Genomic DNA, 27,690 nt, shown 5'->3' on the forward strand with positions numbered 1-27,690 from the left:
ACCCACAGGGGAACCCTCAAGGATCTAAATCATTCTGTTTTGTCCCTTTTGGAGAACATATGCATGGCTTTGACACTTTGGGTACTAAAGATGGAAATCATTTCTAAATAGAGCCAATAGTATCATCAACAGTTTGGTAATAATGCGCGATATATATATATAGCGTGATACTGCAGCTTGGAAAGTCTTTGTAGAAATTCTCACAAAGAAAACATCCCAGTATATTTTTTAAAATAGTATGTAAGATTGCCTTTACTTTACTTGACGCAGCTGCCTAAATTCTTCCTTCCTCTCTTCCCCTCCCTCCCCTTCGCATTCTTTTCCTTCTCTCCCTTCCTTCTCTGTACTTTCCTTCTTCTCTGCCTTTTCCCCCCAAATTTCTGACTCTGGAATTCCAGGAGACAGCTTTCATGAACTTTTTTTTATAAGCTTGTACAGTGGTTTAAAATACCCCTCAGTCTCTGGGACAATTTCACTTTCCCTTTTAGGTGCTTCTCTTCTATTCCTTCTTATTCTCTCTTGATCTTTGACTTTAAGATTCACATATGATCTCTTTCACTTTTAGTTGTTTTGCACTTGCTAGTTTGTTAGTTTTGTCTTTTGGTTTAAAAAATGGTTCATCTTTTACCTTTTTTTTTTTTTAGGGACCCAAGAATATGTTTTAATGAATATTTCGCTTAAAAAGTTCTGGTTAATTGGAAATAAATGTGCAAAAGTGACATCAGAGTCTTTGAGTCCTGGCAAAGACTATCCTTTCAGAGCAAGGAAAGAGCTCTCATTTCTAGGGCATGTAAGATACTGGCCTATTGTATCTGAAGATTATTCTGTCCACTAGAGTATTTTGTTGGGAATCTTAAATACTCCAATCTCTCTAGCTTACTCTTGTGTGTAGACTCATTTAGACACCATTAAAGAATAGCCATGTTTCCTCTTTTAAGACAAAGGCAATCAACCTGAGCCGACACTTGGTTTTACGTGACCATTAGATCAGGCAGAGCAAAAACAAATATAATCAACTTCATAGCTCTCAGTACTTGGGTCCTTGTGATTCTTTGATTAGATCCACCCAAAGACAAATATATTCTGAGCATTGTTTGAAATGTATGATATAGAACAAAATTAAATAGATGTAAATCTCATTGAGTCATAAAATCCCAACTTAGCAAACTCCATGGAAAGCTGACTACTCTCAAAAGACCAAATGAAAGTTAGCTCTTTGTACTTTTGATCCTTGACATGGGTGTCCCGTTTGTGAAAACAAGGTCAACCTGTGGAATAATTCATTTATTTGTTCTATAAATACTAAGACACTATTTTAGTTTTGTGTTGCTGCCATAAAAAAATTGCTGCAAACTTAGTGGCTTAAAAATAACACAAATATATGATCGTACAGTTCTATAGGTCAGAAGTTCAACACAGGTCATGCTGAGCTAAAATCAAGGTGTTGGCAAGACTATGCTCCTTTCTGGAAGGTCTAGGGGAGAATATATTTCCTTGCCTTTTCCAGTTTCTTGAGACCACTGCTTTCCCTGGCTTTTGACCCCCTTCTTCCTCCACATTCAAAGCCAGAAATGCTGCACGTCTCTTTAATCTTTCTCTTGTCTTCACATCTTTCCCTCTGACCAAAGCCTGGAAACGTTCTCCATTTTTAAGTGATTAGATTGGGTCCACCTGGATAATCTAGGATGGTCTTCCCGTCTCACCAGCTATACCCTTAATCACATCTGCAAAGACCTCTTTTCCATGTGAGGTAACATATTGGCAGGTTCTTAGGATTAGGGTGTTGATAATTTTGGGAACATCATTCTGCCTCCCACAGCTATTAGCATGTTTCATGTCTTGATCTAGGCACTAGGGATATAAAGCAACAAAACAAGCTTTTTACTTCCAGGAGCTTTTATTATTAGAAGGTGAATGATAGGCCAAGATCTTGATACATCTGTGAGGAATGTATAGCAATCATTTAGGTAACATACTCATCAATGGGCCAGGTTAAATCAAGCAGTGTAAATAAAGACTGGGAGGCATGAATCTAGGTTCCAATTTTGGGTCTAATAACTGAAAAAAATTTGAGATCTACCTAACCTTGTTGAGCCTCAGTTTCTTTAATTGTAAAATGGAGGAAAATAATACCCACTGAGCAGGACTGTTATTAAGGATTAAATGAAATTGCATATGCAAAACTTACAGTACATAGGCATAGAGTTAGGCCTCAAGAAATATTATTTCTCTACTTTAGAGAAAGCATATCTTTATATGAAATTTGGAGACATAACTCTAAGGTCAAACGACAGGACTGACTTCAGTTGGTGTTATTTAGGGGCATAAAGAAAATCTCCCTGTCTCTAATTTATCTTTTATCTCATTTCCTGAAACTTCAGAACTAGAAATACATTCTTTTGGCTTAAGTGGTTTGCTTTCTGCATGTGCTCATTATCTATACAGTTGTTATCAAGAGGGATAGAGCGTGAAGCTTTTATAAGCAATTGCCACTGTAATGTGAATTTGTTTGTCAAAGGAGGCTGATTGAGAAAACGTTAGAGGTCATTTTTGTTTGTTCGTCTGTTTTGAGTGAAACAAAGAGGAGAATAAGTTTATATGATAGTACAGCTCCCAAGAAGGGCAGACCTGATTGAGGTGCCAAAGCTGCAGACTTTGGACTTTTCTTTTCTGGAGAGGGAAGAAAATGGAAGAAAGTGAAAAAGAAAAAAGCAGAGGGATTCAAGTTCACATTTCCCCACTGCTTTATGTATCTAAGGATGTCCTTGCTGGCTTGATTCATTAGAGATCACCTATTTGGGTGACACCAAAGGATGCTAAAAGAAAACTTTAATTATATTACAACTTTCGGTGCAAACTCACGCTTCTATTCAAGAATAACACTTCTGCTGAATGAATACTGAGTTTGAAAGTATCATCTATATGGGTTTTGGAGCCAGACGTATTTCTGAAAGTTTCTTTCTTGGGGGGGGGGGGGGGTGGAGGGAGGAGGAAACCATACCAGACTTGGGCAGTGACTTCCCTCTCTCTGAGGATAGAAGCTGAGTGAGCGAGGAGCAGAACCAACCTGGTTGTATCCTGGGGAGAGTGGGCACTAGGACCCGGGCAATACCACAAGGGTCCATTGTGGGAGATAGACATGAGGATGTGAGTCCAGAAGATTGGATTAAGACCTGGAGCTTGGTTCTGAGGATGAGACAGGCAGGTTGCTTGTACCATGACAAATGACAAAGTCAAATGCAGACATTAGAGTTTCATTTCATTAAGGAAGAGAAAGCTAGGTTAAATTTCTAGGACTGAGATCATGTTCAATAATAGTTTCTATACTGTCCGAAGATTAGCATTTTTCAAGGAAAGATGGTGAGCAAGGGTTACACGAAAGGCTACTTGTTACATTATGATTATGGGCAAGTGAATGAGCTTACGTTAACTAGTTACGGAAGGTTTTGAGAACTTGCCACTAGGGTTTGGGATACAGGCCATGACATACATTGGAGAATAAGTGCTAAGATAAGGTCCCATGGAGAGGAATTATTTTGGGGAAGAGGCTTAAAATAATAGAGAGGCAGTACTAAGGAAAGCTAAATGTGGGGGTTCTAGGTTAATGCTCCAGGGATCTCAGCTCCTTAGCTGCAGTACGGACATAAAATGATATCCACCTTGTAGGTTTGTGTTCAAGTTAAAATAAGATGATGCTTGCAAAGCACCTAGTGTGGTGAAGACACATAGTGAGCACTCAATACATTCTATGTATCACTTATTTTAATGATTCTGTGCCATAGAGCTCCTTCTCTACTTCACCTAGGGGCTGAGACCTGAGGTTGTTGAGTGTTGATATTCAGGCCTTCCAGCATCTGAGAGGAGTACAGAGGGGACCTTACAACCCAGTCTTTCCCCTATTGTTTTCTCCTATTGGAGATTAAAATTTAAGTTGGAATATCATTTCATTTGGATAGTGCTTTCTTCCAAATATTGTCATAGAGAAGTATCTTCTTTCTGGCTCCTTCATGAAATTAACATCGTAAGTCCATCAAGTACTTAAGGAGCACATATATGTTACATACTAGCCTATATTTAGGGGAAACAAGAGTAAACAAAAGTTGGCAGGCTGTAAAAGAGTTTTCAATTGAGAAATAGTGCAGGAAATGATAACCTTTAAAAGTTGTAATACCTCCAGATATTTTAATAAATATTGTCAAGCTTATTTTCTTCGTAATATTATCATAGAGTAAATTTTAATACCAGATTTTCAGAGAGTAGCATACTGTTTCTATCAAGAATAATGACAAATTCCATATCACTTTCATTCACATGTTTGTCACTGTATATGATCACTATTAAAATCACAGGCTTGAGTGGAAAATGAAAAAAATATGAATGGCAAATCATACAGAGAAATTGAATTGGCTCAGCACATAAATATATTCCATTTTCAAATGCCTTGCAGTATAAATGAAATAGATTGAGTAGTGCTATTTTGAGGCTGTCCTCTACTCAGCATTTATGATGAACTCTCTTGAAATAAGAGAGAACATTCAGTCTTCATTGAAGTGTTCCTGGTACTTCTTAAGGAGATCATTTTCAGGGACTTTTTAGAAATACACATCAAAGAAATCTATCTCAGAACTATTATCATGATTAGGTAAATCTTAAACATTGAAGAGTTTAAATTAGAGTCTTGATTTTTAAAAATGTGCTAAGAGGCTGTAGGTTATTAGTAAATTTCTCTTTGGGAGAAGTTTAGCAATTTGCACCTTTAAATAAGTGTATTCCATGCTGAGAAATTCGATCCAGCATTTCTAGACTCATGTTGACATCTGACCCCTCTAAATCCATTAATAAATGAATAAATATTTATTGAGCACTTGCTACATAATCAGTTCTGTGCCAGATGCTATGAAGTTTAAGACACAAGTCAATTATGAATTATAATCCTTGTCCTATAGGAGCTTTTGATCAAGTTGGTGAAACAAACATGGAAGAGTGTGTATAATAAAATCTTGCATGGTGAAGGGTAAATTATATGAGCAATAGAGTTAAGAAATGGGAAGGTCAGGGCCCAGTCTTGTGGCATAGTGGTTAAGTTCAGCAGGCTCTGCTTTGGTGGCTTGAGTTCACACGTTTGGATTCCAGGAGCAGACCTACACCACTCAACAAAGTGTGCTGTGGTGGTGACCCACATAAAAAATAGGGGGAAGATTGGCACAGAAGTTAGCTCAGGGCCAATCTTCTTCAGGCAAAAAGAGAAGGATTGGCAACAGCTGTTAGCTCAGGGCTGATCTTCCTCATCAAAAAAAAAAAAAAAAAAGGAAAGAGAGAAATGTGGAGGTCACTGTGATTCATATTTCTCCAGGGGGACTTCTTGAAGGAGGCTTCACTTGAGCTGAAAAAGAGGTGTTGATTTTGAATGAGGGGCAGTGGTGTTCTAGACCTGAAAGAGGCAAGCAGGGGTTTGAATGCAGTACCAATGAAGGAGAGTGAGAAAGGAGGACTGACCAGAACAGAAGACACAATGGGAAGCAGTTTGGGTTTGTAGGACAGAACCAGAATATAGAGGGCCTAGAAGTGCAAGTTGAAAAGCAAGAAGCAGCAAGATGTGTTCTAAGATTCTGTCTGTCCTGGCCCATGTGGTCACCTAAAATAGACACCATTATTCCTGTAGAACTTGAACTTGGCTACTGCCAAAGGAAGATGATAAACTTAAATGTGTGTGTGTGTGTGTTTTACTTTGCTATCATGTAAATAAGCCATATGAGTTACTTATTTTTAAATTTTCTCGCACAGGAATATATGCAGATAGAATGATATGATGTCTATTACTTCAAAGTAATCTGACAGTGGGATAAGGAAGTAGATGAGGATAGAGATGAAACAAGATGGGCCATGAGTTGGGAACTTGATGTTGAATGGTGGGCACATGGAATTTGTTATGAAATTCTCTATATTTTTTTGGATGCTTGAAATTTTCCATAATAAAAGAATTTTTAAAAACATCCTCCTATTTTATCTGTATGACATATCGTCCTTGTGAAATTTGTGTCTATCTCTCCTACAAAATTTTATGACTCCCCACAAGTGTATAAATCCAGAAAAGTAATGTACGAGAAAGTAAATACACACACACACACACACACACGTCCCTAAAAAACATCTCTACAGTTATCTATTTATTAATTTCATTTTTAATTCCTATTGCCTTTAAAGAGAGTAGGGCCTCAGCCTTGCTGATTTATAATCTTGTGGGTATAGTCTACTTTGATGCTTTGCATTAGGGATGTGTGAATATTCTTTAATCTTATGGTTTTGTTGAGCAAGTAGGCACACAGGACATTTGTTCTGTCTTGGACTGTGTGCCTTGCCAAGTGTTAGAATCAATATTCACATCTTCACGTAGTTACTCATTTAATTGCTTTCTAGTTAAATCCTTTTTTTGGTAATAATCACCACATGTATCAATTGTTTAAAAATTGTTTACTGTACAGTGTAGCTGACACTGAATCACTTATTAAAATTGCCAAAAGAGCCAATGAACAATTTGCTAATTTGGAGGGCTCTTGGGGATATAGATTTGGCTTGGATTAGAATCCCAATTCTTCCTCTTATGAGCACTTTAGGCAAATTATTTAGTATGTCTGTGCTTCAGTTTCATCTATAAATGGATTGAAACCACTTACCTCACAGAGTTGTTTAGAAGATTAAATTAGACTTGCCTTTGCCAAATTCTCTTCTCCCATTCTCTCTTGAACCCACTTCAATCAAATTTTCACCTCTGTCACTCTACTGAAAGGCCACAATGACCTCCATGCTGGTAAATCTAAAAGAATTTTCTCAGTTCTTATCTTACCTGTCCTATCATTTGTTCCCCACCCCCCACCCCCTCCACATAGATGCACAGCCATCACTTTCATTTTATTTAGGTCTTTACTAAAATTCATCTTCTCAGTAAGATCTGCAATGCCCATCCAATTTAAAATTTCAACCCCCTACCCCTACATTTTATATTCATGCTTCCTGCTCATCTTCTGAGCAGTTAGCACTATTTAATATATTTTACTAATTTTTCTTATTTACTTTCTGTCTCATCCCCTCCCTAACCACCCTCTACCCTGTGCCCCCCGTGTTAGTTCCACAGAGGCAGGGGTTGCTTTCTTTTTTGTTTGTTTGTTTTTACTGTGTGTCTCCATTGTCTCAAACAGTTGCTGGCACATAGTAGGCACTCTGTAAATAGTTGTTGAATGAGTGAATGATGAGACTAATATTTGTGCTAGAAAAATGTATGCTCATAATAGATGCTGAACCAAAAGTAACTTACTCTTTCCTCTTTTACACATCAGAACATTAGAATAATTATGATGGTTAATGTTGACAGTAATTCGGGATAAATTAGACCCCTAAACTAGTATCCCTGCAATTCAATGATGTGGCATTAAATATTTTCATAGATATGATGATATTTTTTAACTTACTAACATATTTTCAATGCAAATTTCTTGAGTATGCATCATATACCAAGCATTGAATTAGGCATTTCTATATAAAGAGGAAAAAAATGCATCACTGCCTTCAAGGAGTTCCCAGCCTAAAGGGGAGGCAGACACAAAACGTAATGAGGGAAATAAGCAGAGGAGATGGCAGTCAACTCATCCTGAGGGGTCCAGAAAGATCTCCACAGGAGATAGCAGCTGGACTGAGTGTTAAAAATGATTATGAGCAAGCTGAGGGAAGAGAGGATCCAAAGGCAAGCCACAGAGGCAAGCTTGTTTGAGCAAAGAACTAGGCGAGAAACAGCATGGTATATATGTGTGTGCGTGTATGCATAAATACATGGTATATACATATACATATATACATGATATATATATATATATGTTAGTGGGGAGTGTTGGGACTGGATGTAGTATTGACAGATTTTTAAGTGTGATATGCTTGGATGCATATTTGTTATTTCTTCCTTCCCATACTTGCCCTTTCTTTGTGGCTAATGTATAGGCACAGTAATATGTAGGTTCTATGTTTCTTCTATGGTCATAAACATTGCCTTTGCATTTTCTTATGCCTTAAAATACTCTTTCTGTGGGATCAGGACTGTTTAGAGCACATAATCACTACATGAGAAAACAATATTTTACAGCTATAATTGTCACTTGAGACGTGTAGAGATGACTTAGGAAGGTTAAACATTCAGGTTGAAAAAAAATGTGTCAGGGAAGAAAATCTTCTTGCTTAGTTCTTCTAGAAACTCATAAAGGAGAGAGTTTGTTCTACATGACATTTCGCATACAGAGAAAGAATTTTGCTTGTACTGCCTACAACAAGCCAAATGAGACTTGTAAAACAAGAGCATCATACTTTGGTAAATGACAATTACGTACAATTTGGGAAATTAAGAATTTGAAAATTAAAAGCCATGAATATTCAAAAAGAGAATTTCTTACAGTTTTATTAAAAAAGAAGCATATTAACATTTTTATTTTATTTTCTAGAGAAAAATGCTCTTGTATTGGTCAAAAAGGAAAATTGTGATACTTATATAATGACTTGGTGCAACTCTCATATGAGAGGCAGCCTATTAAGCTCAAGAGAGCAATGTTGAAAAACATCATCCTCTGATTATTCATCACAACAACCTTATAAGGAAAACATAGGAAAATCCATATTAATTCCATTCTGTGAGTGAGCAAATACATGCATTTCAAAGGAGACTCACATTGCATTCTGGATGCGATGCAATGATTCAGGTGATCAGAGAGCTGCTGTAATTTGAAGTTGATTTGTCACCTTAATCAGGATAAACTGATTTAGTGTCACTGCAGGTTACCAGTTGTTCCCATAATCTGTTTCTCCTTTGGTACTCAGCTCATGCTGTACAGCTAGAAGCTAGATTTCATTGCTTCCTTAAAAGTTTGTGGACCTTGTCGTTATGTTTGAGCCAATGGGATATAAGTAGAAGTTATTGCCCTGGACTTTGACTCTTCCCTTCTTCCTGTTCTCTGGAAAATAAACATGTCCCTGGCCCTGTTTTAGCCAAGAAGACAAGGAAAATGCCTTAGAGATGACGCAGTTGGAAGGCAGAAAGAACCTGGGTCTGTGAATGACTCTGTGGAACCGAGCTGCCCTGACAATTTGTACAGGCCAATTGTTGTGTGAGAAATGAACTTCTGCCTTACTTTAGTTATTGTATCACTGGCATCTTTATTACATCTACTTAGCTTTTACCCTGATTAATACAATTATTAAATACATTTCTTTGTGACTGATTATTAGAAAGTCCAGACAATTGATGAAGTCAGAAAACTAAGAGCAAGTTATTAAAGTCAATGTCTAAAAGCAACACTGGATTAATAAAATATGAAGATAACTAATGTCCTCCTTTGTTTGTAGTTAATTCATCAGTAACTTTTTAAACAAATATTTGAACAGTTTCTGTGGCTAGATATTATTCACAAGAGTTTCTTTTTAACATCATTTTAATGACATTTTCCTGATCTCAAGGGACATATATTCTAGGACAGAGAGAAAACAATAAATAAGTAAATTAAAAATGTGAGATAAAATTTCAGATTTTGGGAAACACACTTTTAGGTGACTCCTATTTAGTCCTGCCCTTGTATAATCCCCTCCCCTTGAGTGGGGACAGGCTTGTGTTAAGCCATCGAATATGGCAAAGGGGATGGGATGTTACTTTTGTGATTATGTTAGAGTATATTAGTCTTCATTTCAACAGATTGTAGACATTTTCCCACTAGCCTTGAAGAAGCAAACATCTATGTTGTAAGCTATCTATGGAGAATCACGTGGGTGGGAACTGTGGTGACCTCTAGGACTTAAATGTGGCTGCCAGCTGACAGCTAGTGAGAAAGTAGGTGCACGGTCATACAGCTGCAAGGACATGAATTCTGCCAACAACCAGGATGAGCTTGGAAGTTAGTTCTTCCCCAGTCAAGCCTCCAAATGAGAACATATCCAGGCCAACACTTTGACTGTAGCCTTATGAAACCCTGAGCTAAGTCAAGACGGGACTCCTGACCCATAGAAACTATGAGACAATAAATATGTGTTCTTTTAAGCCACTAAGACAGTTGTAACTTTTTACATGGCAATAGAAAACTAATACACTGATAGTGAAATATTTTATGGAAAAAGAAGCAACCAACAACCCACACCAATCCAAAATATCACATAACTAAGTCAATTTTGGATCTGTATGGATGAAATTATCACTAACTCCACTCAAGTTATTTTCCTACAGCTTCAGCATTTAAAATGATAAAATTAAGCACTAAAATAATTAAATTATATAGCAACAATGATAGCAAAACAGCTCATCTCATGCTACAGCTCCATCTGGATTGCTACATCTAATAGATGTAATTTCTTTCTAATTTGGTCTTCTTTATTTTCTGCAGAATAGTCATCTGTACAACAAATTATGTGACCAATTTTTGTTTGTTTTTTATAAGCTATTGCAATCTGACTCAACAAATTGTAATAATAAGGACAGACAGAAATATAAACATTTGTAGTCTGAGGAAGTTCTGTTCTAACAATTTTTAGAAATTACTTATATTTCTTGTACTTAGAAATTATATAAAAAAAGACATTTTTCTTAAGAAAGTATAAACACAAAAATATTCCATTAAATTAACAACCTGTGGTTTGGAGGTTTCAAACATTATTAATTTATGAACATTAAGAAAAATTTTGTTTCCCTTGGTAAATATGAAAACTCATTATTCTCTAAGGGCATGTCTACATAAGGACAAATTTTTGTTTCAGTAAAATTGCAAATGGAAATGCACTTGTGTGCAAATTTCTTAACAAGAAAGCTGTTAACTTAAATGGAGAATTTCATTTCTTAGTTTGTCAAACTCACTCCTTATCACCAGGAATTCTGATTCCACAGGTTTGGGCAAAGATGTGGGTTCAGGAATGGGGATGGAGGGAGGTGGAATGCCTGTGCATCTGAATTTTTATTGTCTCCCTGAAAATTCTGATACACTCTCAAGTTTGTGATCCACTTGTTTGTTTAGTCTCAGCTCAGTATATCTGCTGTGAAAGGCACTGGTTTCTGCTGATGCTGTAATCACGACAACCAATTGCCTGTCACCATCTTTTAAATGAAATTTGCTGCTTCAAGTTCCAATAATTCTCAATAATTGATATAAATTATGTCTCTGATTAGTAGATGTTCTTCTCCATCAATAAATTTAAGTTTCTAGAAAATAGGAGAAGTAAGAGAATGGGAAGGCAGAATTACGTGTGTGTGTGTGTGTGTGTGTGTGTGTGTTTGTGTGTGTGTATACAAGCATTGATGGTTGAATGGATGATGGTAGGAGAAAAAATAGTTGCATGCTGTAACTGAAATATCCTTGCCTAGCTGTCTAACTTGTACTCAACATCCAAGGCTCATTTTAGTTATCACCTCCTCTAGGAATTCCGTATCCTGCATTCCTTGGGCAAAACCATGCTCCACTTGATCTCTGCTTTCATAGCACCCTGAAAATAACTCTCCTACACACGTCATGATATTTCTTAGCTGTCTTTTACCAGGGGAAGGATTTCACCTTGTCTGTCTGTGGTGTCCAGAGTCCCCAGCACAGTATGTAGTACGGAGTAGGTTCTCAACTCATGAAGGAAGTTGGACTTGAAAAGTGCCAGAAAAGGGTGAAAATAGGAAAATATGTGGCTCAGGAAGAAGAAAGGGTATATTGGATAACACTGGCCTTGGTAGCTATTTTGAACATCTTATTCATTTAGAGTTTGTTGCCTGATGCTCTTTTTTATCCCATTCATTTTTCCACATTCCTCTCATTTACCCCTCATCCTATCATCCTGATATTTAACGTTTTAAAACTGATGATGTAGTTATTAATAGTTTTCTTAATGTTGGTAGAGTTGTTTAAAGTATAAGCACAATCATAATCCTCCTCTTGAGTCCTCTATTCAATAGTAAAGTAGATGTAATCAGTATTGTAAAGTGAAAGTGGATATATGAAAGAACAAATTCCTTTAAGAGGGCAAGAAAAACTGACATTTACTGACCATTTATTATATCCCAGGCACTGTGTTGGACACTTGGACTTAGATTATTTTCTGTAATCCTTCCATCAATGTGTGAGGTAAGTGTGCCACAAAGGAGAAAATGGTGCTAGAGAGGTTACAAAAATGGCCCAAGTTTCCACAGCTGATGAATAAAGGAGCCAAAATTTGAATGCAGATCTACCAAATGTAGAATGCTACCCAATTCTTGTGCCTTGAACCCTTAATAGCCTAGACTAAATTTATTTGTAAGGAGTACAGTGGCCCCTGCAAAGCCACCTGTGCAGAAAGGATGCCCCTGCTGTGGGGAAGGGCTTGACTAACTCATCTGTTTTGGCTTGAATACTTTGAATATTTTAGCACCTTCTCATTTTCATACCAGCCACCACCCTACACCCAAACCATAATCTCCAAATTCTTGGCCAGTGAGTGTCTCCCATACCTAAAGATGCCCCCATTTCTACTCTCAGGACATTATAGCTTTATTTTAGAAAATGGATTAATATCTTCAGTTTTCAGTGTTCCATCTTGACAGTAATTTGAATGAATATGCAAGATTTCCATACATATGAGGATTTAGCTTATGTACAGTTGTCTATTTTTATATCATATTAATCATTTCAATCTAGTCTCTGAAATAAACATTACATTCCAAACAGGCCTGCTTTCTATTCACTAACAAAATTTCTATATCCTTGCTCACCGCTTTTTCTGAAACATCTTTAAATATATGTCTAACAAAATACTGCCCACCTTTCAATAACCACTAGAAAGTGCTTATTCCTCTGCACTGAGTCAACATTGGAGAGAAAAAGATGCTGAGGCTTGGTAATAATCCACTTTGAAAAGCACAAGATGGAAAGATACTGACCTAGGCGGCAGCAGAAATGGCCTAAGACTTACTGTCCAAAGGACATGGCAAGATCAAATACGGTTTAGACAAGCTGTGGAAAGTCCCACCCAGATTCCATGCGACTTCCAACCTTGAGATTTTGTGAGATTGCAGTGGATTTGGGGAGATACTTGAAATAGAGCAAGCCCACTTGCTAAAAGGATGGGCATACAGAGAAGACCACTCAACCCTCTGAAAGAATGGTTGCTAAAATTTAGTTGGCCTTCAGATCCTAGTCACTGGCTAGCTTTTTGGGTGGGATCCTAGTCCTTTAAAGGAACTGAACTAGTAGATGGGGTAATTAGGCAAACGACACAGTGAAGGAACAAGGTGGAAGTCTGCTCCCAGGTACAGGGACAAGAAAGAGATGGATAGGGAATGCTGTGATTGAGAGATCACTGTGCACCTCATGGCCTGCAAAGGAGTGGAGGATGGGAGGCGCATATCAGGAGCTAGGCAAGGGTGGTGGTGGTTGGTTTCCTGGGAAAGTTACTCAACAATGTAGAACCCTTTGTTGGAGATTTTGTTATAGAAAAAAGGAAATGATAAGAGATAGGTAGGGTACTTGAACCCCATCCAAACTATGCAGATTTGAGAGGTTAGGACCCAGACTTTAAAGAATAATACTGGATGATGATAACAATGATGATGATGAGTTTTGCATGCGTTTAGAATGTACTTATCTCTCCCTCATGCACACGTCACTGTTTTGAGACTGGATTCGAAGTAGGGAAAGCAGGCAGTCCACAGAATTAAATTAAGGCAAAAGAATGCTGGAAGTGTTACTTGGAGCCTATGTGCACACTGAGTTCTCCTTCTGGACATGTATCCAGGCTTTATTTGGTTTTAAAGGGTGTCAGCACAACCTGAGTTGAACACACATGGTCTCGCTCCTGCTCAGCTCCATCCTCATCTCTAAACACTCTGCTTCTTGCTCATCCAACTGCAGCCTCAAAACAGGCCAAACATGTTTCCATCAAGGCCTTTGTATTTGCTACCACCCTGGCCTGGGATGCTCTTGCTGCAAATGTCCACACAGTTTATGCCCTCACTTTGTTCAAGACTCTGTTCCAATTTCATCTTGTTGGAGAAGACTTCACTTTCTTTCCCCTCATTCTCTTTGCTTTTTTCCATGGCCCTTTTATGACCCGTCATACTATGTATTTTTTGGCTCATTTTCTGTCTCGCCATACCCAAGTACAATCTCTAGGAGGGCAAGGGCTTTGCTTTGTTCACTGCTACGTTCCCAGGGCCCAGAACTGTTCTTGGCACATAGCAGATGCTTAGTATATATTAGATGAATATATGCCTGACCACCAAATTTAGATGTAGGATGCAAACGATTACGTGGACTCACCAAGAGGTGGGGCCAAGGTGTCTGTCATCTTATGAGCTTTAGGATTATTTTAGGAAACTTAGTAGGCTCGAGGCTGCTTTGTAGGGTTGTTAATGGACACATCCGTGAATAGCTGCAGTAGGCAGATGCAGGAGAAACAAGGTGGGAATGACATGTTGCGTCATTTCTGATGGTAGACAAGCAGGTTTGATCTTTATATTGCTAGATTATAAGCTCCTTGGCAGTGCTTATGTCATGCTTAAGTATCCTTAATGCAACTAGCCCAAAGCTGTACATATATGCATACTCAAGACATTTGTTGAATGAATGAATAATTTGATATTGAAATTACAAAGCTGCATGTTGAAAATTATTTAAAGTAAGAATATCTGTAAAACAACTTCCTTAAAATTACAATTTGGGTTCAGATTTATTGCAGAATGAACTATTGTCATACCATTTCAGAAAGGAGAAAGCCTTCGCATTAACCTGAAGCATGAGCTAACATAATGTTCAGTCAGATAAATGGAATGATCTATCACAGGACTGTGAGAATGAAAGAGCTACTGCATGGGATGTTTTTAAAACAGCTGGACACATAGTAAGATCCCAGCGATGAGAAGCAATTATTATTATTAGCAGTAGTGTGCTGTGGGGTATGTGTGTGTGTGTGTATATGTGTGTGTGTGTGTTGTCTTCTCAAGTAGAGAGTAGACAGAGGGACAAGGACAGTTCTACTGTCACTTCCTCAACATACTTCTTCCTTCCTCTTATATTTTATGGAGTTAAGAACGCTGACAATAAAATGGGTTAAGTCAGTAGGTATTTCTCCTTCATTCATTTGGAGATGCATCATGTTCTGTTTTGGGACCTCTCCTGAATTCTTGTCTTGTATTATGATGAAGAATTTCACTTGTTTGGTTTGTAATCCACAAATTAGGCTAGGAGTTTGTGGGGAGACTGTGTCTCTGATTGTGTTAGAGTCCCAGCTGTGTCGGTGATTACTCCTTATATTGGACATCCTGGTACTGTAAAAGTGTGACTTAAGGAACTCTAGGCTGCAAGTTCTAAATTTGGGTCCCAGTCTCCCTATTCCTGTCAGCGGTAGGCCCACAAACAGGTCTCTAAGCCCTCTGCAAAGCCATTTCTTCGTGTGTAAAATGAACATAATAATCCTAGCTCTCTCAAACGCCTGTTGTGAGATGAAAATGAATTAATGTACATATAAGTGCTTTGTAAGCTGTCAAATGTTGCATAATTATAAGGTAATATATAACTAATAAATCAACAATGATTTATTGATTGGTGCCAGAGTGAGTGACTAATTTCATCATTGCCTAAGGCATTTAGCAAGTTAAATTTGTTTAGTATTTTCACAATTCCAAGTACCTGAATTAGAATGCGTTTTAAAAAATGCTTAATTTGGGAAAACTATCTCAAAGATACCTTATGTTCCCTTATGTTATGTCTCACACTTAGATTTCATTTTCTGGTTATTCATCATCTTTGGAATTTCTGCTTATTTCGTATTAACATTGAGGAAAAATAACTATTTGTGGTTTAGCTGTATCTCCTACTTGAGGGTTGTGAGGAAACCTTTACTACTCAGATGATTGAGACATACCAAAAAATGCATTTTGGTCCTTCATGAAGAATACGTAATGGCCAAGGTCAATAAAGAAAAATTTGGTGGCATTTTACCTGTAATCATTTCAAAGATGCTAGAATGTTGCCACGGATTGAATACCTCAAGCAGTAGAGGAATGAGATGTAATTAAATACTTTTGTTACCCAGTTTTAAAAAATTGTTATGTAGCTGATAAAATTGGTCATTTTTCTCTTGCACCTAAATCCATTACTAATGTAATGACCATACCCTTGGCTGTAACAAAATGAGAATCAAGACAATGTTGATTCAGTTAGCATAGGAGTAACTATGTTGATGAATTTTTAAAGCCTGCATATTTTTTTTGCATCCTTTGTCTCACCATTAATAATTCCCACTATAGTTCTCTCTCCTGAGTGAGGGTCAACATATGCTGAGAATAGGATTTCTTAAAACATTATTTCAGAGCAAAGTGTCACATACCGCTGAAAAGAGAAAAAAGTCTTGAAAAACAAGATCCATGAAAATATCAGCATCTGCCTTTCTAGATATGGAATTAAAAATATCAAATTATATAATAAGCAAAAAAAGTTTTCTTTTTTTTGCATGAATAATTTTAAACATACCCCAAAGATGGAAGTATAATGAACTTCAACGTATCTATTACCCAGATTCCAAAATTATTATCAAGATTTTGTCATTTGGGCTTCCTCTGTTCTCTCTGTTTCTCCCTGTTCCCTTCCCTCTCCTCTCCTCCCCTTCCTTCCCCTCCCCTGTTCCTTCCTCCCTCCTTCCCTTCCTTCCTTTATTTCGGCAAATAGTTTTAAAGGAAATCTCAGGTATGCTATTCCACCCCTACATACTTAAGTATGCATCTCCACAAAATGTGAACCTTTTTCTATGTAACCACAGTGCCATTATCACATATAATTAACTTTAAAATAATATTTTCTTGAAATTATTTAGTAATCAGTCCATACAAAATTTCCCATACTTTCTCAAAAATGTCTTTTTGTACTTTTTGCACTTTTAGTTTGAATCAAGATCCAAAAAATCTCCACAAGTTACATTTGATTGTTTTAGCACCTCACCTGTCTCTCAATCCACCTTCCCCCCTTTCTTTCTATGCAATTGACTTATCACTGGCACTGGATTTATTGTTGTATCGTAGAATTTCTTACATTTTTGGATTTGTTTGTTTGTTTTCTTGTGGTATCATTTGATTTTCTCCTCTATCTTCCATAATTTCTATAAATGGAAGTTAGCCCTAGAAGCTTGAATAGTTTTAGGTATGCAATTTTTTGGCTGGGGTACTTAATCGAAGATGCTGTGGCCTTCATGTTACGTCATATTAGGAGGAACCACATTTCTGGTTTTCTATTTTTAGTGGGACAGCCAGATATCTCCATTGGAAAGTTCCAGTCAGTTTGTCATCTAATGGTTTCACCCACTGATGATTGTTGCTTGAATCACTGATTTCTTCAAGGGTTGCATGATGTAGTTTTTATCATCCCTATCATATGTGTTAGCTGCAATTCATCTTGAAAAATAACATTCTCACATTATTTAGGGCTATTTGGTTACTATGAAATACAGTTCATACAGAAAGGCAAGATAAATGACTACTTCTTTTTCTTCTAATTGCCAGTTTTCAGAGCAGGAACTAGTGCTGCCAAATGCAATGTTTGGGTCTAGCTTTTCCCTCCATTTCTACCACCACAGCCTTGTTCTGGCCCTTGTCACCCTTCAACTGTACGTTGCTGTAACTTCAATGGTTTCTTTCCCTAAATTGTTTTTCTTTCTCCCTCTGTCTTTTGCTACCAAAATGGTGCTTCTAAAACCTGCAATGCTTCTTATTGCCTTCAGAATAAAGGCCACCATCCTTTGGTAAGACATATCCAACTCCATGATGTCTATCAACCTACCTTTCTACTTTCAATAGCTACCGTACTCCACAAGCATAAGGAAGCTCGACAGACAGTCCTGTGTTTTCCCTCAAGCTACCTGCATGATTCCCTCAGATGACAATGCCATTCTACCTTTGGTTTTCTCCCTAAATCCTACTGATCTCTCAAGACCCAGCTCTTTGACCCCTTCTCCAGGGAAGCCCTGTTTGAACCAATCTCCTGCCATCTCTAAACATGAAGTGATAGCTTTCTCCTCTGAACTGCCTTAGCATTCCTAGGAACCTCGATTTTGGCAACTATTAGTATAAGTGTCTTTCCTATACTTTATTGCACATGTGAATCTTCCTTACAAAACCATGTATCCTTAAGAAGTTTCATTTGTGTAACCTTTGTATCCCTGTCACCACCCCTTACATACAGTGATCTCAGAATATCATTATGAAATAATTTTTACATGACGTCTTGTGATTTGTTACCTATAGATCAAGAATATACAGGTAGCATAAATAAAAATAGTTCAAATGTTGATAACCATGATCAAACATTTTAACAAAATGTATTGATTGAGTACTTAGGAATCAGGCAACACACTCAATGTTTTACAGGCCTCACCTTACTTATTCACCATAACTGCCGTGGGAGGGAGGTTCTGCTATTATCTCCATTTTATTAAAGAGGAAGCTAAGAGTTAGAGAAATTGTTTAAATTGCCAACATCGTAAACTAGTAAAAGGAAGAATGAAGATTCAGATCCAGCTATTTCTGAAAGGAACCCATGCCTTCCACATCACATTAAATGCTTCCCTCCTCCAAGATTGTCGAATGGAACAACTGGTGTGAGGTATGAGTTGAGAAAGTTGTTACATGTCAATAACTTGGTATGTGCTCCTTAAGTTCAAAACAAAATTTTGTGCATTTGAAATCTTACTAAGGACAATAATTCCTATAGTGGACACATTAAGGGTAAGTCTAGGAATACCATAAAATGGAAAAGAAGTAGAATTTGGAAGAAAAGATAATTTATTTATAAAGAAATATTTTGAATTTATTAGAGATTTTCCATCACTTTTAAAATTTATATACTCTAAGTTACTGACAATATACTACTTAAAGAAGACAAAGCAGCAGTTCCAAGAGAGGAACTATATACGCTTTAAAATTTCGGCCATTTATTCAGTAAATATATTAACGAACATTTATTTTGTGTTAGGTGTTGTAAGGAGATAGAAAGTTGTATAAAATGTCTATACATTGCTTTTAATCTAATAGAAGGGATAAGAAATATACTTGGCAGTGGACAAAAGCTAGCAATAATCCACTGTTGCTATAGCAGGGTTCCAGTTCTAACTGTAACATGTATGGCCATTCTGTGGAAGGAGACAGAACTTTCCATGCTATTAGATGTATAGTAAATGGATTTTTGCTGAAGAAAACAACTGGTGGCAAAGTTAAGGAAATACAAAATTTTCCTATGATCAGACTTATATCTTAAGTAATTACTTTAAAGGACTTGAAAAAAAAATCCCTTTTGTGTACTTCAGGCTCAGTTAGTTAAATAATCAATACATCTAGTTTAGTTGGAATTGTATAAGAAAGTCATATATTTTTAAAACATCTCCACTATGCCAATAAAATTACAAATGATGAGGTCTGTCAATACAGAGCTTCTTATTACCTTTAAAAGAAAAGCCCTAACTATGATCTGGTTTGCAAGTACTCTATGAGGTAGTATGGAAACTGCCTCATGTTTAACGAAAGGAGCTTACTCTCATGCTGAATTGAGAGTGACTCTGGGTTCTGCCTTCTACCCAGCCATGAATTAGCTGTTCTTGAGATTTTGTACAAGTCACTCAATCTCTATCATTTAAATCAAGTAGCTAGGTTATCTCTAAAGTCTCCTCTGTCAGTTAAATTATGTGATTTAATATCATCTCATCTAAGCACATGCTAATGATGGAGGTTTCTCTAATTACTGCAAGTCTGTATAAAGGTTTATCATTACATGGCATAAAGAAATACAATGTTCCTATTCTTAAAGCCAGACTATACTTTCCTGCTGCTAATTTGGGCTTTGGGCAATCATGTTAAAGAAGATTTTTTTTTCCTCAGAAATTAATATATAGAACAGAATTCATTTATCTAACAAGTATTTATTTGTTGAGCACCTATTGTGTATCAGGCACTGTGTTGGGTGCTGAGGAACACAATAGTGCACAGACAAGGTCTCTGGCCTCATGGAGCTGCCAGTCTGCAGGGAGGGGAGCTGTAAAATAGTGTACAAGATGCTGCAACGAGGCTCGTTCTGTCCTTGTTTCCTCTCTCAATGGCAAGAAGGACACAAGGACTGCCAAGTAACTCCATATCCTTAAGGAAGGGAGAGATCACACATGAGTGACGCCTGGAGTAAGCTGTTTCTGCCAGCACCAGCCTCAGCTACTGTTAAAGAAAAAAAAATTACATGATACTTGTTGAAAAATTACATGATATATTCAGGACCATCACAATATATATAGGAACCACTACAATGGGATTTTACAGTTGGGGAGAGAGATTGGGCTCAACTCTGAATACAGCATGGGTGAGTAGGAATTTATAGCCAAGAAGAAGGGTGGGGGTCAGTGGATGGAAAATTACTAAGAGGAAACATCATGGGTAAGAGGGGTTCTGGCTAAATCTGGCTAACAGGATTCTTTGCTGAAGACAGGCCAGGGTGATCAGGCTTCACCTGGGGGCTGGTGGGGAATGAGGAACCTGGTCAGATATGGAGGGTTCTGGTTAAACTGACTTAGCAGGGTTCTTTCTAAAACTAGATTTTATAAGGAAGTGCACAGACGGGCTTAGGAGAAGGTTCAGGAACTTGGTTAAAGTTTGTTCAAGTAAAGAGTCTTTGTCATTACCACTCACCTCAGCCTGGAAAACAGTGGAGATTCAAGAGAGTGCAGGAGCGAGAGTGAGAATCAGATGGAGAGCAAGAGAGCAAGAATGAGGATGAGAATTCCCTAGGAAAGAGTTGTGAGGAGCTTTGAAAGAACCACCTGCGGTGCTTGATATAGGTGCTCTGGAAGTGGGGACTGCCATCTCACTCCTGCCAAGAGACTATAATAGGGGTGTCCCTGTCTGGTAGCAAAGAGAACAAGGACTGCTCTGGGAGGAGGTTCACTTCTACCAATGTGCGGCGTAGGAAAGGATGAGTTCGCTTGTGTGCCCGGTGGCTGCATGAGACAGCTCAAGAGCACTGCCTGGAAGAACAGAAGGACCACCAGGAGGAATGAGTGAAGTGGATCACTGGATGCCCCCACAGGTGAGCGAGGGGAGCCTAAAGTCAGTTGAAGGAATGATATGATCAGAGAGATGGCACAGGGGTATGCTTCCTCCTCCCCATTTAAAAAAACCCCATAAGGGTGCTCCATGAAAGCAAGGGGTAATTTTACAGTGGAGCCCATCTAAAAGGAACCAGTGGTGTATCACTACTCCATCTGCACCTTAAGAGTGTGCTGTTTCCCCAAAGACCCTCTCCTGCTTGGTTTGATGCTGGCTGGTGAGGGTCAGGGAGCTGGAGTTAAGAAAGAGGGGGCAAGACCTACATGCCGTGTTCTGCTACTGAAGGCTTCCGTGCCTGAGTCAGACCTGGGTTGCAGGAGAAAGCTTTAACTTGAAGGATGTTAAGAATTATCCTCATTTCATTAATCTGCTTCTTTTCCTAACTAACATGAGACTTTTCTAGCGGCTGCCAGGGAACTGAAAAGCTGTGGGACCTGCCTGAGATTTCATCTAGGAAAGAAAAAAAAAACCCAAAAACCAATTCAAAAAGAGGGTTTAGAGGGACCATCTGAGGAAGGATGATGTTGCCTTGTGATCATAAATCCTATACATTTAACAAGGAGTTTTCACACCGATCACACAAACGTATTTATCATACATCACCAAAAAGCATTATAATGAAAAATGTAATAATACATGAAAATGGGGGTTTAGACTGAGATGCACAGAGCACTTCTTTCAGAAACTGAATATAGCAAAGACACTGAGCATTGCTTTTCTTTCTCCTCCCCCCGCCCCATCACTTCCTGTCTTCCTTCTCCTCATTCATTTCAATCATTTGCAGCACTCGGGGACATTTTTAGTTTAGTTTGGTTATTTCAGATTCAGCCCCACAGTGGGGCTGTATGGAGATAAATATATCTGTAAATCAGAAATATCACAAACTACCAAGATGAATCATCAGATTGCCTTGTCATGTTGCTCTCAGTCGGAAAGAAGTGTCTCAAAGCTAGAGAGAATTATCCTTAATATGCAGTTCTCTTCTAGGGACTGTGTTTGATGTTAGATCTTTGGTAATGTTTTCTGGGAAGGGATCTTTATCTTATATATCACATTAAAAGCAGAATTACATAAGAATGAGCAAATTGAAGAAAAGTGAGCGTAAAAGGTCTCCTTTTCAGGAATGTTAAGTAGGAAATGAAACTGGTGAATAGTTATCAGGGTGTTTTCTTATGGGATTTACACATTTTAAAGTGTTATAACAAGCATTTGATTCCCCAAATATGTAAAACTTTGATGTTTAACAATTATTATGGTTATAATTTCACTGGACTTTCAAGTGTCCCTCAGATTTATCTAGTTCTGTATCTATTCATCTTTTCTCACTTCCTTCATCTCTTTACAGTCTTAGGGAGAGGTGTTTATCCCTCTGATCAAGGTCACAACCTCCCCCCTGCCTTAGGATCTCCTCCATGACCTTTGCTCCAGGACTCATTCCTTTTCTATTCTACACTCATTCTGTCTGTAACGGCTTCTTCTCAGCCTGTAAAACATGATTAAATCTCTTTCTGGTCCTAATATAAGAACAAAAACCTTCCTTGACTTTGCATCATTGTGTAGCTACTATGCAACCATTCCTGTGTTCTCAGTCATTTGCTAGTCAAATTTAATGGGTATGTTTTCAGTTCTTATCATAAATGTGATAACACTAGTTCTAATAACAAATCCCTCACCCCCCAACCCCCAACTTCAGAATCTTAACAGAAGTTGATTTCTTGCTCATATCATAGTCTGAGTGGGTGTTTTAGTTGAGAGTGGCTTTCCTCCATGTGGTGATTCAGGGACCGTGGCTCCTTCGTTGTTGTTGCTCCGCCATCAGCCAGTGCCTTGGAGCCCTCTGCTTCCAGCTCTTGGAAGTGGAATGACAGGACAGAGATGGCATCTCTGTTTTTAAATTGCTTTGGCACCCACATTCTGTTGATGAAAAGTGTGAAAGGGCACCACCAAAATTCACTCGAGGCTGGGAAATATAGTCCTGGCTAGGTGACCAGTGTGACTTTCTACTAAGAAAGTGGGAGCACAGATTTTCAATGGAGAGTTAGCTGTTTGGACACAGTATTGTTGCCACTTCCTATTTCTTGAAACTCTCTACACTTTTAGATAGCTTTTCAGTAATTTTTCCTGCCTCTCCTTCCACCTCTCTGACAATTTTTCTTGATTTCCTCTGTAGCACCTAATTTTTATTCCCTCCTTTCACGCTTCACTGTGTGCCAGAGTTCTCTATTTCCACTCTATATTGGCCTCTCCACCTGAACTGTTAGAGATTGAACTAAAATCTATACACTGACAGTTTATAAATTTGTATCTCCCGCCAACCTCTCCTTAGAACTTCAGACTACATATTAAACAACTTTTGGACACTGGAAGACCAATAGTCTCCTTGAATTTGATATGTCTGGAACTAAACTGATTTTCTTCCCTCATCCTAATCCTCAAACCAAATTCTGCTCCTCCATTAGACGGTTAATTACATTACCATATACTAAATCAACCAACATAGAAACCTGGCAATCATTCTAAAGCACTTTTGGTTTCTCATCATTCTCATCCTTCCTACATTCCTCCTCCACCCCATTAAAAATCAACCTCTAAATTTTAGTGACATGCCAACTGTATTTCGCTTATGTCACCTCTTCTTCAACCCTGGTATCACTATCAAGTAATACACTCATGATGGGCATTCTAAAGCCCAGGAATACTCTAATCAACTCCTAAATATTCCATGTTTGCCCCTCTCAATTTCACCAGCCATACTGCTACCAGCATGGTCCATCTAAAAAGAATATTTACTAAACCTGCTACTCCACTCAAAATTTGCCAGTCATTCTCCGTAATTTATCAGATAGCATTCAATTTCTTTGATGTATTATATGAAGTCAGGATTATCTGGATACCATCTGGAGTCCAAAAACACTGAATGAGCCCTTTGAACAATGTATGTTATTTTATTCCTCAGTGGCCTTGTGTGTGCTCTTTCTCCTATGTGAAGTATTCTCTATTCCCCTCTTGCTCTCCTCACCTAGTACTCAAGACTTAGTTCAGGTACTACATCCTCCAGGAAGGATTTCCAAGCCTTTTTAAGCAAGCTGAGTCTCTCTGTGCTTTCTTAGCATCCTGAAAACATCCTTATCATTGGTTTTACCATGATATATTTAAATTATGTATTTATTTTCCATGTTGACATAGGCAGTGAGTTCCTCAAGGCCATTATCATCCCTGTTATACTCAGGGCCCAGCATGGTGCCACCCGAAAGGATAAATACATAGTAAATGTTCGTTGAACTGAAATTAAACACGACTCCATTATACTTTTATCATTTCACCTCAAAATGTTTTTTGTGTCTAACTTTCTTACAATAAGAGAAAGCACCTCTCTAATTTCTTATTTGGCAGAGATAGACAATTTCTCTTTTAATTTACTTTTTATTTTTCAACTCTGTCTAATGTTTTGTCCTCTAAAATGATTTTAAACAAATTGTATTTGTATCTGCTTTTGCATAATAAAGGGGAATATAATAGATAACCACTTTAATTCATATAAAATAAGTTAAGCTAATTGAAACAATGGATGAAATATCAAGTTTGTGCAATATTTTGAAAGATTGCTATGAAATTCTGGGTTCTCCAGAGAAAAAGAACCACAACCTCATTTATTATGAGGATTTGGCTTACATGGTTATGGAGACTGAGAAGTCCCATGATCCGCAGTTGGCAAGCTGGAGCCCCACAAAAGCTGATGGTGTAAGTTCCAGTCCAAGTCTGAGTCTGTCTTGAAGACCAGAGAAGAACACTGTCTTCTAGAGCAAATTTCTCTCTAGAGAAAATTCTCCTTTACCCCACCTTTGTGTTCTGTTCAGGTCTCCAATGGGTTGAGGCCCACCCACATTTGGGAGGGCAATCTACTTTACTCAGTCTACCAATTCAAATGTCAATCTCATCCAGAAACATCTTCACAGACACACCTAGAATGTGTCTGATCAAATGTCTGGGCACCCCTGGCCCAGTCAAATTGACACATAACATCAACCATCACAATAGTATATCATTAAATATTTACTAGAGCCATGATTTTGTTACCTGAATAATCTTAAATCTTATGCCTGTATTGTTAATCATTATTAAATTCTCCTACTGCTGAATATGAAATTGCTGTGAATTTTCACCAACTTAAGTAATAATTGAATGGCCATATTTGTATGAATATCTTTGGTTACATATCTTTCATTTTGTAGAGATATGCCGTTGAGTTGTCTGAATTGTTGAGTGGTCTGTCCGCCCATCTTTGCTTTCTTTTAGGAACTATCCCTCCCCAGCTCAAGGTGAAGCTGGTGGGGCTATTTAGCCTATCATCCCCAAAACGCTAACCACCCCCATCACAAGAGTGGAAAGCAGATATAACTGGCCAAAGTACCCCATTAAACCAGATCAAATTGGCCAGTCAGAAAAACCCATCCTCGTGGCTCAGGTATGGTTCAGAGATGGGCACGGGACTTGGAGTTCTCCCTGAGACTTTGCTGCTAAAACCGTCAGGGGAGATTTCTTATGTTGGGATTGCCGACTGTGAGGATGTGATCTGGATCCTAGGTGGCCATCTTCCTGGCCTTGTGGATAGAATGTCTCTACAGAATAAGGTCAACACACGGAGGAAAGACTAAGAGATGCCGAGAAAGACAGACTTCCTTCAAACTTTATTGATTCCTTATGCTGTGTTGCCTATAGCAAATTTTTCAGAAATTTTCAGTTACTTAGACTAATAACTCCCTGTCTTGTGCATACATTATTTTGAATTGATCTCTCATTTTCTATCTAGGGGTAAAAATTCTTAAAAATGAGATTGTTTAGACTCAGGTAATGAACACTGACCAAATAATTTTACCAGATTACTTTTCAAAAAGATTCTATCACTTCGTATGTTTATCAGCAGTTCATTAGAAATAATAATAGAAAAAACATAAAAATAATAGAAATATAATTATAGCATTAGCGATAAATATTTAATTGGGTACTACTATATGCCAGTCACTGAATGTAGGCTTATATTTGCCAGGGAGCTAATTGTACATATATTTCCTTTTCATCCACGCATATACTCATTGAAATGGACATTAGTGAAACGGGTCCAGGGTCTTAAATATATATAATAAATCAAATAAACTGCAATTTATTGTGTATGTTTTTGCTTTCCATTTAAATTTTTAAAATAAAAATAGTCTGCTTATCTATTATATGCTAAAGAAAATAGATAGTATAAAACAAACATAACCCAATGGTTTAGCTAAGGTAATGCTATTTGTCATAATATATAAATCTCTGTGGTCTAATACCACAGGGACCATATTTGTTATTGAAACTGGAGCATTTGGGAATGAAAGGGGGAGCATTTGGTAAATATACTGGGACAAGAGGTGTAAACTGGGACAGTTCTTGGCATACTGCGACATAGAGTCACCTTAATTCATACAATAGATGTCTATTTCTTATTTAAATAAAGAGGTGCTAGTGCAGTGGTAGAAACTTTGAATTCTGTCCCATGCAATTATTCGTGGGCCCAGGCTCTCAGAGACACTTTTATCTTCAACATGTGGCTTTTAAGGGTATGCAGGGTGTTACCATTCAGGAGAATTTATGGACCCTGCCTGGAAATGAGGAAATTGTGTTCACCCACATTCCACTGGCAAGCACTCAGTCCTTTGGCCACATCTAAATACAATGGTGGCTTCAAATTGTAGTCCAGTTAAGTACCCAGGAGGAAAGGAGAAATGGTCTAACGACAGCCAGCCAGTGTATTTCCACAGCCAAAAATAAAACATTTAAAATGATATTTATATGTTTATAGAAACATGTTAAAATTTTTTGCCTAGGAGAAATAAAACTATAGATTTTGATATTATATTTTATCTCTTGAACATTCTGTTATTCTTGTATTTCTAAACTACTAAAAGAGACTCCATGAAAATATGTTGGACAAACTTTGTATCTCCCATTAGGTTCAACTCTTCAAAAATCTCCTCATGTATTATTTTTATCAGAACCCATGTGCCTAATCCCATCTATTTAGATAGTCTTATGCAATATAAAGGGCATAGGCTTCAGGGTCAGAAAGACCTGAATCACAATACTGATTACTATTTACTAGACACAAGATCTTGAGCAAGCTACTTCACCGTTCTGAGCCTCAGTTTCATGTCCTGTCAAATGGAGGTAAATACCTGTCTCACAGGGTGGTTGTGAGAATTAATAAAGATGAGTGTTTAATGTGCCAGTTTTAGTGTTTGACCCATAGTGGGGCTCAATAATGTTGATCCTCTTGCCTTAGAGTAATTGATGTCTGTCGAATATACTTAATTAATTGCTGCTCCGGACAACCATTCCCTCACTCTAATTAGTAAAGCACAACAGCTGGAAATAAAACATTTTAAATCCTGAAGTACAGAAATTGTAGTTGCTAAAGTGTTGGCAAAAGTTACTCTTCTTCAAATAAAAGACAAAATATACTCTAATGCCACAAATCCTAGTTCTCCCCACATCCTTAATTTTGTATAGACAACATCACACAATGAGTTCAGTGTTCAAAAGATTTCCGGGATGTT

The 27,690-nt window shown here is 37.7% G+C and overlaps 1 long non-coding RNA gene across 1 annotated transcript in view; it reads left to right on the plus strand.

Moving 5' to 3' along the window:
- Positions 1-27,690, plus strand: part of LOC111768602 (uncharacterized) — an 82,266-nt gene that overhangs the window by 33,216 nt on the left and 21,360 nt on the right. The window lies entirely within an intron of this gene.

Source organism: Equus caballus, chromosome 17, assembly GCF_041296265.1.
Source record: "Equus caballus isolate H_3958 breed thoroughbred chromosome 17, TB-T2T, whole genome shotgun sequence".
In the NCBI taxonomy this organism is placed as follows: Eukaryota; Metazoa; Chordata; class Mammalia; order Perissodactyla; family Equidae; genus Equus; species Equus caballus.